Genomic DNA, 17,933 nt, shown 5'->3' with positions numbered 1-17,933 from the left:
CACTAATTTGCGGGAGCCAACGCCGACTCCGGAGTTTCTCAGCTCTGATTTCCTAACCGCGCCGAAGATCGTCCGAGCTTCACAACGCTTTCCAATAGCTCGTCCTTTTTGGTAAAACTTATCCAAAAAAAGGGTCTGGGTTGCCTGCAAACGCTTCACTGCTAACTGTTATCTTCCTATTTGCATCTTACTTCCTCCAGGGTGAAGAGGTGGCCTGTGCCCAACACCTCTGCCCTGTTTTCCCTTTCCCAACATGGCCCAGACTGGAAAACAAACTGGTGGAGGGTCAATTTTGGGCCGGATTTTGCAGTGGCCCTTCCGGCACTAACTGGTCAGCGGCAATACTCATACACAGCAATCAAAGAATACAGGTTAAAGTTCACCCTCTGCTCCCGCGCTACTCACAGTGACCCGCGTAGAGTGCAAGGACAAGGGCTGAGCTAGCATTTTTCCGCAAGTTGGCTTATTCTAGAGACACCGCTTCAGTGTAATAGGCTCCCTGCACCATCCCACACCAAGAGGATCCAGCTCTATCTATTTATCCTGTGTCGATGAGAGAACCAATGCCCATCACCTGTTTTAACCAACAATTGTCTTTAACAATGTGATTGGGGAAACATCAGACCCTGACCATCCTCCCTATCTCTGTAACCTCCTCCAGCCCCTACACCCCTCACTATCTCTGTAACCTCCTCCAGCCCCTACACCCCTCCCTATCTCTGTAACCTCCTCCAGCCCCTACATCCCTCCCTATCTCTGTAACCTCCTCCAGCCCCTACACCCCTCCCTATCTCTGTAACCTCCTCCAGCCCCTACACCCCTCCCTATCTCTGTAACCTCCTCCAGCCGCTACACCCCTCCCTATCTCTGTAACCTCCTCCAGCCCCTACACCCCTCCCTATCTCTGTAACCTCCTCCAGCCGCTACACCCCTCCCTATCTCTGTAACCTCCTCCAGCCCCTACACCCCTCCCTATCTCTGTAACCTCCTGCAGCCCCTACACCCCTCACTATCTCTGTAACCTCCTCCAGCCCCTACAACCCTCCCTATCCCTGTAACCTCCTCCAGCCCCTACACCCCTCACTATCTCTGTAACCTCCTCCAGCCCCTACACCTCTCCCTATCTCTGTAACCTCCTCTAGCTCCTGCAACCCTCCTATCTCTGTAACCTCCTCCAGCCCCTAACAACCCTCCCTATCTCTGTAAACTCCTCTAGCTCGTGCAACCCTCCCTATCTCTGTAACCTCCTGCAGCCCCTACACTTCTCCCTATCTCTGTAACCTCCTCCAGCCCCAACACCCCTCCCTATCTCTGTAACCTCCTACAGCCCCTGCAACCCTCCCTATCTCTGTAACCTCCTCCAGCCCCTACACCCCTCCCTATCTCTGTAACCTCCTCCAGCCCTTGCAACCCTCCCTATCTCTGTAACCTCCTCCAGCCCCTACACCCCTCACTATCTCTGTAACCTCCTCCAGCCCCTACACCTCTCCCTATCTCTGTAACCTCCTCTAGCTCCTGCAACCCTCCTATCTCTGTAACCTCCTCCAGCCCCTAACAACCCTCCCTATCTCTGTAAACTCCTCTAGCTCGTGCAACCCTCCCTATCTCTGTAACCTCCTGCAGCCCCTACACCTCTCCCTATCTCTGTAACCTCCTCCAGCCCCTACACCCCTCCCTGTCGCTGTAACCTCCTACAGCCCCTGCAACCCTCCCTATCTCTGTAACCTCCTCCAGCCCCTACACCCCTCCCTATCTCTGTAAACTCCTCTAGCTCGTGCAACCCTCCCTATCTCTGTAACCTCCTCCAGCCCCTGCAACCCTCCCTATCTCTGTAACCTCCTCCAGCCCCTACACCCCTCCCTATCTCTGTAACCTCCTCCAGCCGCATCACCCCTCCCTATCTCTGTAACCTCCTCCAGCCCCATCACCCCTCCCTATCTCTGTAACCTCCTCCAGCCCCTACACCCCTCCCTATCTCTGTAACCTCCTCCAGCCCCAAAACTTGTCCCTATTTCTGTGACCTCCTCCAGCCCCTACACCCCTCCCTATCTCTGTAACCTCCTCCAGCCCCTACACCCCACCCTCTCTCTGTAACCTCCTCCAGCCCCCTACACCCCTCCCTATCTCTGTAACCTCCTGCAGCCCCTACAACCCTCCCTATCTCTGTAACCTCCTCCAGCCCCTATGCCCCTCGCTAGCTCTGTAAGAAATAGTCTTGCAATCAAATCTGACTGAGAAGATGTTCGCCTAGGATCCACTCTGACACTCCCACTACTGAGACAGTGCTGCACTGTCGGAGGGTCAGTACTGAGTGAGTGCTGCACTGTCGGAGGGTCAGTACTGAGTGAGTGCTGCACTGTCAAAGGGTCAGTACTGAGGGAGTGCCGCACTGTCGGAGGGTCAGTACTGAGTGAGTGCTGCACTGTCAAAGGGTCAGTACTGAGGGAGTGCCGCACTGTCGGAGGGTCAGTACAGAGGGAGTGCTGCACTGTCCCCTCCCTGGAACCATTCTCATAAATCTGATCTGCTCTCCCTCCAAAGCCTTCATATGATCACTAACGTGTGGTGCCCGAACTGAGAGCAATGCTCTAGGAGAGGCTGTACCAGTGTCATAAAGAAGTTCGACACAACCTCCTTGCTCTGTGCCCCTATTAACAAATCCCAGGATACCGTATGCTTTATTAACCACTCTATCCACCTTGCCCTGCCACCTTCGATGATCGATGCACACTTACACCCAGGTCTTTCTGCTCCTGCACCCCCTTCAAAATTTCACCCCTAATTTTATATTGTCTGTCCATGTTCTTCCTCCCAAAATGCACCACCTCACACTTCTCTGCATTGAACTGCATCTGCCGCCTATCTGCCCACTCCACCAATGTGTCAGAGTCCCTTTGAAGTTCCACACCGCGCTCCTCACAGTTCACAACACTCCCAAGCCTCGTATCATCCACAAACTCTGAAACTGTCCCCTCCGCACGCCAAGATCTAGATCATTAATATACATATTAATGTCAGGAACAGCAAGGGTCCTAATACCGACCCCTGGGGAACTCCACTACAGACCGTCCTCCAGCAAGAAAATCATCCATCAGCCACTGCTCTCTGCTTCCTCTCACTCGACTAATCCCACTTCCACGCTGCTACCGTCCCATTTATTCCATGAGCCATAACTTTTCTCCCAAGCCTGTTGTGTAGCACTGTATCGAATGCCTTTTAAAAGCCCAGCTACACCACATCTACAACACTACCCTTATCGACCCTCCCTGTCAGCCCCTCAAACTCCAGCAAGTTAATTTTCCCTTAACAAATCCGTGTTGGTTTCCCTTTATTAACCCACATTTGTCCGCGTGACTATTAATTTTATCCCGAATTAATGTTTCCAGAAGCTTCCCCAAGTTAAACTGGCTGGCTGTGACCCCCTGCTATTTCCACTCTCACCTCCTTCAGTCTCCTTGGATGTGTCTCCCAGTGACTTATCAACTTTAAGTACAGACAGCCTTGCTCTTCCTTATCTATGTTAAACCCTTCACATAACTGGATCACCTCCTCTGTCACTTTGCCCTGGATAACATCTTCCTTGGTAAAGACAGGTGCAAAACGTTCCTTTAATACTTGAGTTAACGCCCGTGCCCACATTCATAATCTGCCTTTTAGACCATGTCCATTCTTTCCCACCGAGAGAGGGAGAGAGATACAGAAGGAGAGACTGAGAGAGAGAGAGAGAGGGGGAATCAGAGTAAGGGTCATGGGGTAAGAGAGAGAGAGATACAGGAGCGAGACAGACAGAGAGAGAGAGACAGCGAGAGAGAACACACAGAGAGAGAGAGATAGTGAGAGAGAGAGAGAGAACACAGGGAGAGAGATAGTAAGAGAGAAAAGCACACACAGGGAGAGAGATAGTGAGAGAGAGAGAGAGAACACAGGGAGAGAGATAGTGAGAGAGAGAGAGAGCACAGAGAGAGAGATAGTGAGAGAGAAAACAGATACAGGAAGAGACTCTGTGAGAGAGAGAGAGAGAGAGAACTCACACAGGGAGAGACACAGTGTGAGAGAGAGAGAGAACCCACACAGTGAGAGAGATAGTGAGAGAGAGAGAACACAGGAAGAGAGATAGTGAGAGAGAAAACAGACACAGGAAGACACTCAGTGTGTGAGAGAGAGAGAGAACACACAAAGGGATAGACAGTGTGAGAGAGAACTCACACAGGGAGAGAGATAGTGAGAGAGGGAGAGAGAACACAGGGAAAGAGGTAATGTGAGAGAAAAAAACAAAGGGAGAGACCCAGTGTGTGAGAGAGAGAGAGACAACTCACACAGGGAGAGAGAAAGTGAGAGAGAGAAAACAGGGAGAGAGATAGTGAGAGAGAGAGAGAGAACACAGGGAGAGAGATAGTAAGAGAAAAGCACACACAGGGAAAGAGATAGTGAGAGAGAGAGAGAACACAGGGAGAGAGATAGTGAGAGAGAAAGAGAACACAGAGAGAGAGATAGTGAGAGAGAAAACAGACACAGGAAGAGACTCTGTGTAAGAGAGAGAGACAGAGAGAACTCACACAGGGAGAGACTCAGTGTGAGAGAGAGAGAGAGAGAGAGAACACACACAGGGAGAGACTCAGAGTAAGAGAGAGAGAACACACACAGGGAGAGACTCAGAGAGAGAGAGAACACACACAGGAAGAGACTCAGAGTGAGAGAGAGAGAGAACACACACAGGGAGAAACTCAGTGTGAGAGAGAGAGAGAGAACACAAACAGGGAGAGACTCAGTGAGACAGAGAGAGGGAACACACACAGGAAGAGACAGAGTGAGAGAGAGAGAGAGAACACACACAAGGAGAGACTCAGTGAGAGAGAGAACACACACAGGAAGAGACCCAGAGTGAAAGAGAGAGAGAAAACACACAGGAAGAGACTCAGAGTGAGAGAGAGAGAAAACACACAGGAAGAGACTCAGAGTGAGAGAGAGAGAGAGAACAAACAGGGAGAGACTCAGTGAGAGAGTGAGAGAGAACACACAGGGAGAGACTCAGTGTGAGAGAGAAAGAGAGAGAACTCACACAGGGAGAGAGATAGTGAGTGAGTGAGAGAGAGAGAACACAGGGAAAGAGACAGTGAGAGAGAAAACACACATAGGAAGAGACTCAGTGTGAGAGAGAGAGAGAGAGAACACACAGGGAGGGACTCATAGAGAGAGAGAGAGAACACACAGGGAGAGAGATAGTGAGAGAGAGAGAGAACACACATGGAGAGACCCAGTGAGAGAGAGAGACAGGGAACACACACAGGAAAAGACTCAGAGTGAGAGAGAGAATACACACAGGGAGAGACTCAGTGAGAGAGAGAGAAGGATCACACACAGGAAGAGACTCAGAGTGAGAGAGAGAACACACACAGGGAGAGACTCAGTGACAGAGAGAGAAGGAACACACACAGGAAGAGACTCAGAGTGAGAGAGAGAGAGAAAACACACAGGAAGAGACTCAGAGTGAGAGAGAGAGAGAGAACACACACAGGGAGAGACTCAGTGAGAGAGAGAGAGAGAACACACACAGGGAGAGACTCAGTGAGAGAGAGAGAACACACACAGGGAGAGACTCAGTGAGAGAGAGAGAAGGAACACACACAGGAAGAGACTCAGAGTGAGAGAGAGAGAGAAAACACACAGGAAGAGACTCAGAGTGAGAGAGAGAGAGAGAACACACACAGGGAGAGACTCAGTGAGAGAGAGAGAGAGAGAGAACACACACAGGGAGAGACTCAGTGAGAGAGAGAGAGAGAACCCACACAGCGAGAGAGATAGTGAGAGAGAGAGAACACAGGGAGAGAGATAGTGAGAGAGAAAACAGACACAGGAAGAGACTCAGTGTGTGAGAGAGAGAGAGAACACACACAGGAAGAGACTCAGAGTGAGAGAGAGAGAAAGAAAACACAGGAAGAGACTCAGTGAGAGAGAGAGAGAGAGAACACACACAGGGAGAGACTCAGTGAGAGAGAGAGAGCGAACTCACACAGGGAGAGACTCAAGTGAGTGAGAGAGAGAGAAAACTCACAGGAAGAGACTCATAGTGAGAGAGAGAGAGAGAAAACACACAGGGAGAGACTCAGTGTGAGAGCGAGAGAGAACACACAGGGAGAGACTCAGTGTGAGAGAGAGAGAGAGAGAACACACACAGGGAGAGACTCAGTGAGAGAGAGAGAGAGAGAGAGAGAGAACACACACAGGGATAGACTCAGTGTGAGAGAGAGAGAGAACACACACGTGGAGAGACTCAGTGTGAGAGAGAGAGAGAACTCACACAGCGAGAGAGATAGTGAGAGAGAGAGAACACAGGGAGAGAGATAGTGAGAGAGAAAACAGACACAGGAAGAGACTCAGTGTGTGTGAGAGAGAGAACACACAAAGGGATAGACTCAGTGTGAGAGAGAACTCACACAGGGAGAGACTCAGTGAGAGAGAGAACTCACACAGGGAGAGAGAGTGAGAGAGAGAAAGAGAACACAGGGAAAGAGGTAGTGTGAGAGAAAAAACACACAGGGAGAGACTCAGTGTGTGAGAGAGAGAGAGAGAACTCATACAGGGAGAGACTCAATGTGTGAGGGAGAGAGAGAGAACTCACACAGGGAGAGAGAAAGTGAGAGAGAGAACACAGGGAGAGAGATAGCGAGAGAGAAAACAGACACAGGAAGAGACTCAGTGTGTGAGAGAGAGAGAACACACACAGGGATAGACTCAGTGTGAGAGAGAGAGAACTCACACAGGGAAAGAGATAGTGAGAGAGAGAGAACACGGAAAGAGATAGTGAGAGAGAAAAGCACACACAGGGAGAGACTCAGTGTGAGAGAGAGAGAGAACACACACAGGGAGAGACTCAGAGAGAGAGAGAACACACACAGGAAGAGACTCAGAGTGAGAGAGAGAGAGAACACATACAGGGAGAAACTCAGTGTGAGAGAGAGAGAACACACAAAGGGAGAGACTCAGTGAGAGAGAGAGAGAGAACAGATACAGGAAGAGACTCAGAGTAAGAGAGAGAGAACACACACAGGGATAGACTCAGTGAGAGAGAGAACACACACAGGAAGAGACTCAGTGAGAGGGAGACAAAACACAGGAAGAGACTCAGTGAGAGAGAGAGAGAGAGAACACACACAGGGAGAGACTCAGTGAGAGAGAGAGAGAGCGAACTCACACAGGGAGAGACTCAAGTGAGTGAGAGAGAGAGAAAACTCACAGGAAGAGACTCAGAGTGAGAGAGAGAGAGAGAAAACACACAGGGAGAGACTCAGTGTGAGAGCGAGAGAGAACACACAGGGAGAGACTCAGTGAGAGAGAGAGAGAGAGAGAACACACACAGGGAGAGACTCATTGAGAGAGAGAGAGAGAACACACACATGGAGAGACTCAGTGTGAGAGAGAGAGAGAACTCACACAGCGAGAGAGATAGTGAGAGAGAGAGAACACAGGGAGAGAGATAGTGAGAGAGAAAACAGACACAGGAAGAGACTCAGTGTGTGAGAGAGAGAGAACACACACAGGGATAGACTCAGTGTGAGAGAGAGAGAGAACTCACACAGGGAAAGAGATAGTGAGAGAGAGAGAACACAGAAAGAGATAATGAGAGAGAAAAGCACACACAGGGAGAGACTCAGAGTGAGAGAGAGAGAGAGAACACACACAGGGAGAGACTCAGAGAGAGAGAGAACACACACAGGAAGAGACTCAGAGTGAGAGAGAGAGGGAACACACACAGGGAGAAACTCAGTGTGTGAGAGAGAGAGAGAACACACAAAGGGATAGACTCAGTGTGAGAGAGAACTCACACAGGGAGAGACTCAGTGAGAGAGAGAACTCGCACAGGGAGAGAGTTAGTGAGAGAGAGAGAGAGAGAACACAGGGAAAGAGGTAGTGTGAGAGAAAAAAACACAGGGAGAGACTCAGTGTGAGAGAGAGAGAGAGAGAACTCACACAGGGAGAGACTCAATGTGTGAGGGAGAGAGAGAGACACAGGGAGAGAGAAAGTGAGAGAGAGAACACAGGGAGAGATAGTGAGAGAGAGAGAACACAGGGAGAGCGATAGTGAGAGAGAAAACAGACACAGGAAGAGACTCAGTGTGTGAGAGAGAGAGAACACACAAAGGGATAGACTCAGTGTGAGAGAGAGAGAGAGAACTCACACAGGGAAAGAAAGTGTGAGAGAGAAAAGCACACACAGGGAGAGACTCAGTGTGAGAGAGAGAGAGAGAACACACACAGGGAGAGACTCAGAGTGAGAGAGAGAGAGAACACACACAGGGAGAAACTCAGTGTGAGAGAGCGAGAGAGAACACACACAGGGAGAGACTCAGTGAGAGAGAGAGAGGGAACACACACAGGAAGAGACCCAGAGTGAAAGAGAGAGAGAGAACACACACAGGGAGAGACTCAGTGAGAGAGAGAGCGAGAGAGAACACACACAGGGAGAGACTCAGTGAGAGAGAGAGAGAACACACACAGGGAGAGACTCAGTGAGAGAGAGAGAACACACACATGGAGAGACTCAGTGTGAGAGAGAGAGAGAACTCACACAGCGAGAGAGATAGTGAGAGAGAGAGAACACATGGAGAGAGATAGTGAGAGAGAAAACAGACACAGGAAGAGACTCAGTGTGTGTGGAGAGAGAACACACAAAGGGATAGACTCAGTGTGAGAGAGAACTCACACAGGGAGAGACTCAGTGAGAGAGAGAACTCACACAGGGAGAGAGAGTGAGAGAGAGAAAGAGAACACAGGGAAAGAGGTAGTGTGAGAGAAAAAAACACCCAGGGAGAGACTCAGTGTGTGAGAGAGAGAGAGAGAACTCACACAGGGAGAGACTCAGTGTGAGGGAGAGAGAGAGAACTCACACAGGGAGAGAGAAAGTGAGAGAGAGAACACAGGGAGAGAGATAGTGAGAGAGAAAACAGACACAGGAAGAGACTCAGTGTGTGAGAGAGAGAGAACACACACAGGGATAGACTCAGTGTGAGAGAGAGAGAGAACTCACACAGGGAAAGAGATAGTGAGAGAGAGAGAACACAAAAAGAGATAATGAGAGAGAAAAGCACACACAGGGAGAGACTCAGTGTGAGAGAGAGAGAGAGAACACACACAGGGAGAGACTCAGAGAGAGAGAGAACACAGGAAGAGACTCAGAGTGAGAGAGAGAGAGAACACACACAGGGAGAAACTCAGTGTGAGAGAGAACTCACACAGGGAGAGACTCAGTGAGAGAGAGAACTCACAGGGAGAGAGAAAGTGAGAGAGAGAACACAGGGAGAGATAGTGAGAGAGAGAGAACACAGGGAGAGAGATAGTGAGAGAGAAAACAGACACAGGAAGAGACTCAGTGTGTGAGAGAGAGAGAACACACAAAGGGATAGACTCAGTGTGAGAGAGAGAGAGAACTCACACAGGGAAAGAGATAGTGAGAGAGAGAGAGAACACAGGGAAAGAGATAGAGAGAGAGAAAAGCACACACAGGGAGAGACTCAGTGTGAGAGAGAGAACACACACAGGGAGAGACTCAGAGAGAGAGAGAACACACACAGGAAGAGACTCAGAGTGAGAGAGAGAGAGAGAACACAGGGAAAGAGATAGTGAGAGAGAGAAAACACACATAGGAAGAGACTCAGTGTGAGAGTGAGAGAGAGAGAACACACAGGGAGAGACTCAGTGAGAGAGTGAGAGAGAACACACAGGGAGAGACTCAGTGTGAGAGAGAGAGAGAGAACTCACACAGGGAGAGAGATAGTGAGTGAGAGAGAGAGAGAGAACACAGGGAAAGAGATAGTGAGAGAGAGAAAACACACATAGGAAGAGACTCAGTGTGAGAGAGAGAGAGAGAGAACACACAGGGAGAGACTCATAGAGAGAGAGAGAGAACACACAGGGAGAGAGATAGTGAGAGAGAGAGAGAACACACATGGAGAGACCCAGTGAGAGAGAGAGAGAGGGAACACACACAGGAAGAGACTCAGAGTGAGAGAGAGAATACACACAGGGAGAAACTCAGTGAGAGAGAGAGAGATCACACACAGGGAGAGACTCAGTGAGAGAGAGAAAGAGGGAACACACACAGGAAGAGACTCAGAGTGAGAGAGAGAACACACACAGGGAGAGACTGAGTGAGAGAGAGAGAAGGAACACACACAGGAAGAGACTCAGAGTGAGAGAGAGAGAGAAAACACACAGGAAGAGACTCAGAGTGAGAGAGAGAGAGAACACACACAGGGAGAGACTCAGTGAGAGAGAGAGAGAGAACACACACAGGGATAGACTCAGTGAGAGAGAGAGAGAGAGAGAGAACACACACAGTGAGAGACTCAGTGAGAGAGAGAGAGAGAACACACACGTGGAGAGACTCAGTGAGAGAGAGAGAGAACTCACACAGCGAGAGAGATAGTGAGAGAGAGAGAACACAGGGAGAGAGATAGTGAGAGAGAAAACAGACACAGGAAGAGACTCAGTGTGTGAGAGAGAGAGAACACACACAGGGATAGATTCAGTGTGAGAGAGAACTCACACAGGGAGAGACTCAGTGAGAGAGAGAACTCACACAGGGAGAGAGAGTGAGAGAGAGAAAGAGAACACAGGGAAAGAGGTAGTGTGAGAGAAAAAAACACACAGGGAGAGACTCAGTGTGTGAGAGAGAGAGAGAACTCACACAGGGAGAGACTCAATGTGTGAGGGAGAGAGAGAGAACTCACACAGGGAGAGAGAAAGTGAGAGAGAGAACACAGGGAGAGAGATAGTGTGAGAGAAAACAGACACAGGAAGAGACTCAGTGTGTGAGAGAGAGAGAACACACACAGGGATAGACTCAGTGTGAGAGAGAGAGAACTCACACAGGGAAAGAGATAGTGAGAGAGAGAGAACACGGAAAGAGATAGTGAGAGAGAAAAGCACACACAGGGAGAGCCTCAGTGTGAGAGAGAGAGAGAACACACACAGGGAGAGACTCAGAGAGAGAGAGAGAGAACACACACATGGAGAGACTCAGTGTGAGAGAGAGAGAGAGAGAACACACAGGGAGAGACTCTTAGAGAGAGAGAGAGAACACACAGGGAGAGAGATAGTGAGAGAGAGAGAGAACACACATGGAGAGACCCAGTGAGAGAGAGAGAGAGAGGGAACACACACAGGAAGAGACTCAGAGTGTGAGAGAGAATACACACAGGGAGAGACTCAGTGAGAGAGAGAGAAGGAACACACACACGAAGAGACTCAGAGTGAGAGAGAGAACACACACAGGGAGAGACTCAGTGACAGAGAGAGAAGGAACACACACAGGAAGAGACTCAGTGAGAGAGAGAAAGAAAACACACAGGAAGAGACTCAGAGTGAGAGAGAGAGAGAGAACACACACAGGGAGAGACTCAGTGAGAGAGAGAGAGAGAGAACACACACAGGGAGAGACTCAGTGAGAGAGAGAGAGAGAACACACACAGGGAGAGACTCAGTGAGAGAGAGAGAGGGAACACATACAGGAAGAGACTCAATGAGAGAGAGAGAGCGAACTCACACAGGGAGAGACTCAGAGTGAGTGAGAGAGAGAGAAAACTCACAGGAAGAGACTCAGAGTGAGAAGGAGAGAGAGAAAACACACAGGGAGAGACTCAGTGTGAGAGCGAGAGAGAATACACAGGGAGAGACTCAGTGTGAGAGAGAGAGAGAGAGAATACACACATGGAGAGACTCAGTGTGAGAGAGAGAGAGGGAGAGAGAACACACACAGGGACAGACTCATTGAGAGAGAGAGAGAGAGAACACACACATGGAGAGACTCAGTGTGAGTGAGAGAGAGAACTCACACAGCGAGAGAGATAGTGAGAGAGAGAGAACACAGGGAGAGAGATAGTGAGAGAGAAAACAGACACAGGAAGAGACTCAGTGTGTGAGAGAGAGAGAACACACACAGGGATAGATTCAGTGTGAGAGAGAGAGAGAACGCACACAGGGAAAGAGATAGTGAGAGAGAGAGAACACAGAAAGAGATAATGAGAGAGAAAAGCACACACAGGGAGAGACTCAGAGTGAGAGAGAGAGAGAGAGAGAACACACACAGGGAGATACTCAGAGAGAGAGAGAACACACACAGGAAGAGACTCAGAGTGAGAGAGAGAGAGAACACACACAGGGAGAAACTCAGTGTGTGAGAGAGAGAGAACACACACAGGGATAGATTCAGTGTGAGAGAGAACTCACACAGGGAGAGACTCAGTGAGAGAGAGAACTCACACAGGGAGAGAGAGTGAGAGAGAGAAAGAGAACACAGGGAAAGAGGTAGTGTGAGAGAAAAAAACACACAGGGAGAGACTCAGTGTGTGAGAGAGAGAGAGAACTCACACAGGGAGAGACTCAATGTGTGAGGGAGAGAGAGAGAACTCACACAGGGAGAGAGAAAGTGAGAGAGAGAACACAGGGAGAGAGATAGTGTGAGAGAAAACAGACACAGGAAGAGACTCAGTGTGTGAGAGAGAGAGAACACACACAGGGATAGACTCAGTGTGAGAGAGAGAGAACTCACACAGGGAAAGAGATAGTGAGAGAGAGAGAACACGGAAAGAGATAGTGAGAGAGAAAAGCACACACAGGGAGAGCCTCAGTGTGAGAGAGAGAGAGAACACACACAGGGAGAGACTCAGAGAGAGAGAGAGAGAACACACACATGGAGAGACTCAGTGTGAGAGAGAGAGAGAGAGAACACACAGGGAGAGACTCTTAGAGAGAGAGAGAGAACACACAGGGAGAGAGATAGTGAGAGAGAGAGAGAACACACATGGAGAGACCCAGTGAGAGAGAGAGAGAGAGGGAACACACACAGGAAGAGACTCAGAGTGTGAGAGAGAATACACACAGGGAGAGACTCAGTGAGAGAGAGAGAAGGAACACACACACGAAGAGACTCAGAGTGAGAGAGAGAACACACACAGGGAGAGACTCAGTGACAGAGAGAGAAGGAACACACACAGGAAGAGACTCAGTGAGAGAGAGAAAGAAAACACACAGGAAGAGACTCAGAGTGAGAGAGAGAGAGAGAACACACACAGGGAGAGACTCAGTGAGAGAGAGAGAGAGAGAACACACACAGGGAGAGACTCAGTGAGAGAGAGAGAGAGAGAACACACACAGGGAGAGACTCAGTGAGAGAGAGAGAGGGAACACATACAGGAAGAGACTCAGACTAAGAGAGAGAGAACACACACAAGGATAGACTCAGTGAGAGAGAGAACACACACAGGAAGAGACTCAGAGTGAGAGAGAGAGAGAGAAAACACAGGAAGAGACTCAGTGAGAGAGAGAGAGAGAGAGAACACACACAGGAAGAGACTCAGAGAGAGAGAGAGAGAGAGAAAACACAGGAAGAGACTCAGTGAGAGAGAGAGAGAGAGAGAACACACACAGGGAGAGACTCAGTGAGAGAGAGAGAGCGAACTCACACAGGGAGAGACTCAGAGTGAGTGAGAGAGAGAGAAAACTCACAGGAAGAGACTCAGAGTGAGAAGGAGAGAGAGAAAACACACAGGGAGAGACTCAGTGTGAGAGCGAGAGAGAATACACAGGGAGAGACTCAGTGTGAGAGAGAGAGAGAGAGAATACACACATGGAGAGACTCAGTGTGAGAGAGAGAGAGGGAGAGAGAACACACACAGGGACAGACTCATTGAGAGAGAGAGAGAGAGAACACACACATGGAGAGACTCAGTGTGAGTGAGAGAGAGAACTCACACAGCGAGAGAGATAGTGAGAGAGTGAGAACACAGGGAGAGAGATAGTGAGAGAGAAAACAGACACAGGAAGAGACTCAGTGTGTGAGAGAGAGAGAACACACACAGGGATAGATTCAGTGTGAGAGAGAGAGAGAACGCACACAGGGAAAGAGATAGTGAGAGAGAGAGAACACAGAAAGAGATAATGAGAGAGAAAAGCACACACAGGGAGAGACTCAGAGTGAGAGAGAGAGAGAGAGAGAACACACACAGGGAGATACTCAGAGAGAGAGAGAACACACACAGGAAGAGACTCAGAGTGAGAGAGAGAGAGAACACACACAGGGAGAAACTCAGTGTGTGAGAGAGAGAGAGAACACACAAAGGGATAGACTCAGTGTGAGAGAGAACTCACACAGGGAGAGACTCAGTGAGAGAGAGAACTCGCACAGGGAGAGAGATAGTGAGAGAGAGAGAGAGAGAACACAGGGAAAGAGGTAGTGTGAGAGAAAAAAACACAGGGAGAGACTCAGTGTGAGAGAGAGAGAGAACTCACACAGGGAGAGACTCAATGTGTGAGGGAGAGGGAGAGAACTCACAGGGAGAGAGAAAGTGAGAGAGAGAACACAGGGAGAGATAGTGAGAGAGAGAGAACACAGGGAGAGAGATAGTGAGAGAGAAAACAGACACAGGAAGAGACTCAGTGTGTGAGAGAGAGAGAACACACAAAGGGATAGAGTCAGTGTGAGAGAGAGAGAGAGAACTCACACAGGGAAAGAGATAGTGAGACAGAGAGAGAACACAGGGAAAGAAATAGTGAGAGAGAAAAGCACACACAGGGAGAGACTCAGTGTGAGAGAGAGAGAGAGAACACACACCGGGAGAGACTCAGAGAGAGAGAGAACACACACAGGAAGAGACTCAGAGTGAGAGAGAGAGAGAACACACACAGGGAGAAACTCAGTGTGAGAGAGAGAGAGAGAACACACACAGGGAGAGACTCAGTGAGAGAGAAAGAAAGAACACACACAGGAAGAGACCCAGAGTGATAGAGAGAGAGAGAACACACACAGGGAGAGACTCAGTGAGAGAGAGAGAGAACACACACAGGGAGAGACTCAGTGAGAGAGAGAGAGAGAACACACACATGGAGAGACTCAGTGTGAGAGAGAGAGAGAACTCACACAGCGAGAGAGATAGTGAGAGAGAGAGAACACAGGGAGAGAGATAGTGAGAGAGAAAACAGACACAGGAAGAGACTCAGTGTGTGTGAGAGAGAGAACACACAAAGGGATAGACTCAGTGTGAGAGAGAACTCACACAGGGAGAGACTCAGTGAGAGAGAGAACTCACACAGGGAGAGAGAGTGAGAGAGAAAGAGAACACAGGGAAAGAGGTAGTGTGAGAGAAAAAACACACAGGGAGAGACTCAGTGTGTGAGAGAGAGAGAGAGAGAACACACACAGGGAGAGACTCAATGTGTGAGGGAGAGAGAGAGAACTCACACAGGGAGAGAGAAAATGAGAGAGAGAACACAGGGAGAGAGATAGTGAGAGAGAGAGAGAGAGAACACAGGGAGAGAGATAGTGAGAGAGAAAACAGACACAGGAAGAGACTCAGTGTGTGAGAGAGAGAGAACACACACAGGGATAGACTCAGTGTGAGAGAGAACTCACACAGGGAGAGACTCAGTGAGAGGGAGAACTCACACAGGGAGAGAGAAAATGAGAGAGAGAACACAGGGAGAGAGATAGTGAGAGAGAGAGAGAGAGAACACAGGGAGAGAGATAGTGAGAGAGAAAACAGACACAGGAAGAGACTCAGTGTGTGAGAGAGAGAGAACACACACAGGGATAGACTCAGTGTGAGAGAGAGAGAACTCACACAGGGAAAGAGATAGTGAGAGAGAGAGAACACGGAAAGAGATAGTGAGAGAGAAAAGCACACACAGGGAGAGACTCAGTGTGAGAGAGAGAGAGAGAACACACACAGGAAGAGACTCAGAGTGAGAGAGAGAGAGAACACACACAGGAAGAGACTCAGAGTGAGAGAGAGAGAGAACACACACAGGGAGAGACTCAGTGAGAGAGAGAGAGGGAACACATACAGGAAGAGACTCAGACTAAGAGAGAGAGAACACACACAGGGATAGACTCAGTGAGAGAGAGAACACACACAGGAAGAGACTCAGAGTGAGAGAGAGAGAGAGAAAACACAGGAAGAGACTCAGAGTGAGAAGGAGAGAGAGAAAACACACAGGGAGAGACTCAGTGTGAGAGCGAGAGAGAATACACAGGGAGAGACTCAGTGTGAGAGAGAGAGAGAGAGAATACACACATGGAGAGACTCAGTGTGAGAGAGAGAGAGAGAGAGAACACACACAGGGACAGACTCATTGAGAGAGAGAGAGAGAACACACACATGGAGAGACTCAGTGTGAGTGAGAGAGAGAACTCACACAGCGAGAGAGATAGTGAGAGAGAGAGAACACAGGGAGAGAGATAATGAGAGAGAAAACAGACACAGGAAGAGACTCAGTGTGTGAGAGAGAGAGAACACACACAGGGATAGATTCAGTGTGAGAGAGAGAGAGAACTCACACAGGGAAAGAGATAGTGAGAGAGAGAGAACACAGAAAGAGATAATGAGAGAGAAAAGCACACACAGGGAGAGACTCAGAGTGAGAGAGAGAGAGAGAGAGAACACACACAGGGAGAGACTCAGAGAGAGAGAGAACACACACAGGAAGAGACTCAGAGTGAGAGAGAGAGAGAGAACTCACACAGGGAGAAACTCAGTGTGAGAGAGAGAGAGAACACACACAGGGAGAAACTCAGTGTGTGAGAGAGAGAGAGAACACACAAAGGGATAGACTCAGTGTGAGAGAGAACTCACACAGGGAGAGACTCAGTGAGAGAGAGAACTCGCACAGGGAGAGAGATAGTGAGAGAGAGAGAGAGAGAACACAGGAAAAGAGGTAGTGTGAGAGAAAAAAACACAGGGAGAGACTCAGTGTGAGAGAGAGAGAGAGAGAGAACTCACACAGGGAGAGACTCAATGTGTGAGGGAGAGAGAGAGAACTCACAGGGAGAGAGAAAGTGAGAGAGAGAACACAGGGAGAGATAGTGAGAGAGAGAGAACACAGGGAGAGAGATAGTGAGAGAGAAAACAGACACATGAAGAGACTCAGTGTGTGAGAGAGAGAGAACACACAAAGGGATAGACTCAGTGTGTGAGAGAGAGAGAGAACTCACACAGGGAAAGAGATAGTGAGACAGAGAGAGAACACAGGGAAAGAAATAGTGAGAGAGAAAAGCACACACAGGGAGAGACTCAGTGTGAGAGAGAGAGAGAGAACACACACAGGGAGAGACTCAGAGAGAGAGAGAACACACACAGGAAGAGACTCAGAGTGAGAGAGAGAGAGAACACACACAGGGAGAAACTCAGTGTGAGAGAGAGAGAGAGAACACACACAGGGAGAGACTCAGTGAGAGAGAGAGAGGGAACACACACAGGAAGAGACAGAGTGAGAGAGAGAGAGAGAGAACACACACAGGAAGAGACCCAGAGTGATAGAGAGAGAGAGAACACACACAGGGAGAGACTCAGTGAGAGAGAGAGCGAGAGAGAACACACACAGGGAGAGACTCAGTGAGAGAGAGAGAGAACACACACAGGGAGAGACTCAGTGAGAGAGAAAGAGAGAACACACACATGGAGAGACTCAGTGTGAGAGAGAGAGAGAACTCACACAGCGAGAGAGATAGTGAGAGAGAGAGAACACAGGGAGAGAGATAGTGAGAGAGAAAACAGACACAGGAAGAGACTCAGTGTGTGTGAGAGAGAGAACACACAAAGGGATAGACTCAGTGTGAGAGAGAACTCACACAGGGAGAGACTCAGTGAGAGAGAGAACTCACACAGGGAGAGAGAGTGAGAGAGAGAAAGAGAACACAGGGAAAGAGGTAGTGTGAGAGAAAAAAACACCCAGGGAGAGACTCAGTGTGTGAGAGAGAGAGAGAGAACTCACACAGGGATAGACTCAGTGTGAGAGAGAGAGAACTCACACAGGGAAAGAGATAGTGAGAGAGAGAGAACACGGAAAGAGATAGTGAGAGAGAAAAGCACACACAGGGAGAGCCTCAGTGTGAGAGAGAGAGAGAACACACACAGGGAGAGACTCAGAGAGAGAGAGAGAGA

General features: G+C 49.3%; 1 protein-coding gene across 6 annotated transcripts in view; it reads right to left on the bottom strand.

Annotated features, from left to right (window-relative positions):
* LOC121274982 overlaps positions 1-17,933 on the bottom strand; it is a 66,679-nt gene that overhangs the window by 20,175 nt on the left and 28,571 nt on the right. Inside the window, exon 1 of one of the 6 annotated variants that reach the window (XM_041182366.1) lies at positions 3,547-3,584. The exons of the other annotated variants lie outside the window; for them this stretch is intronic. The gene's annotated coding sequence lies outside the window, so the exon portion shown is untranslated. Of the gene's footprint in view, positions 1-3,546; positions 3,585-17,933 lie in introns of those variants that run through there. 6 annotated transcript variants of the gene reach the window in all.

Source organism: Carcharodon carcharias, assembly GCF_017639515.1.
Source record: "Carcharodon carcharias isolate sCarCar2 chromosome 39 unlocalized genomic scaffold, sCarCar2.pri SUPER_39_unloc_5, whole genome shotgun sequence".
In the NCBI taxonomy this organism is placed as follows: Eukaryota; Metazoa; Chordata; class Chondrichthyes; order Lamniformes; family Lamnidae; genus Carcharodon; species Carcharodon carcharias.
Note: the sequence above shows the minus strand (reverse complement) of the source record. Positions and strands in the feature narration are given on the sequence as shown.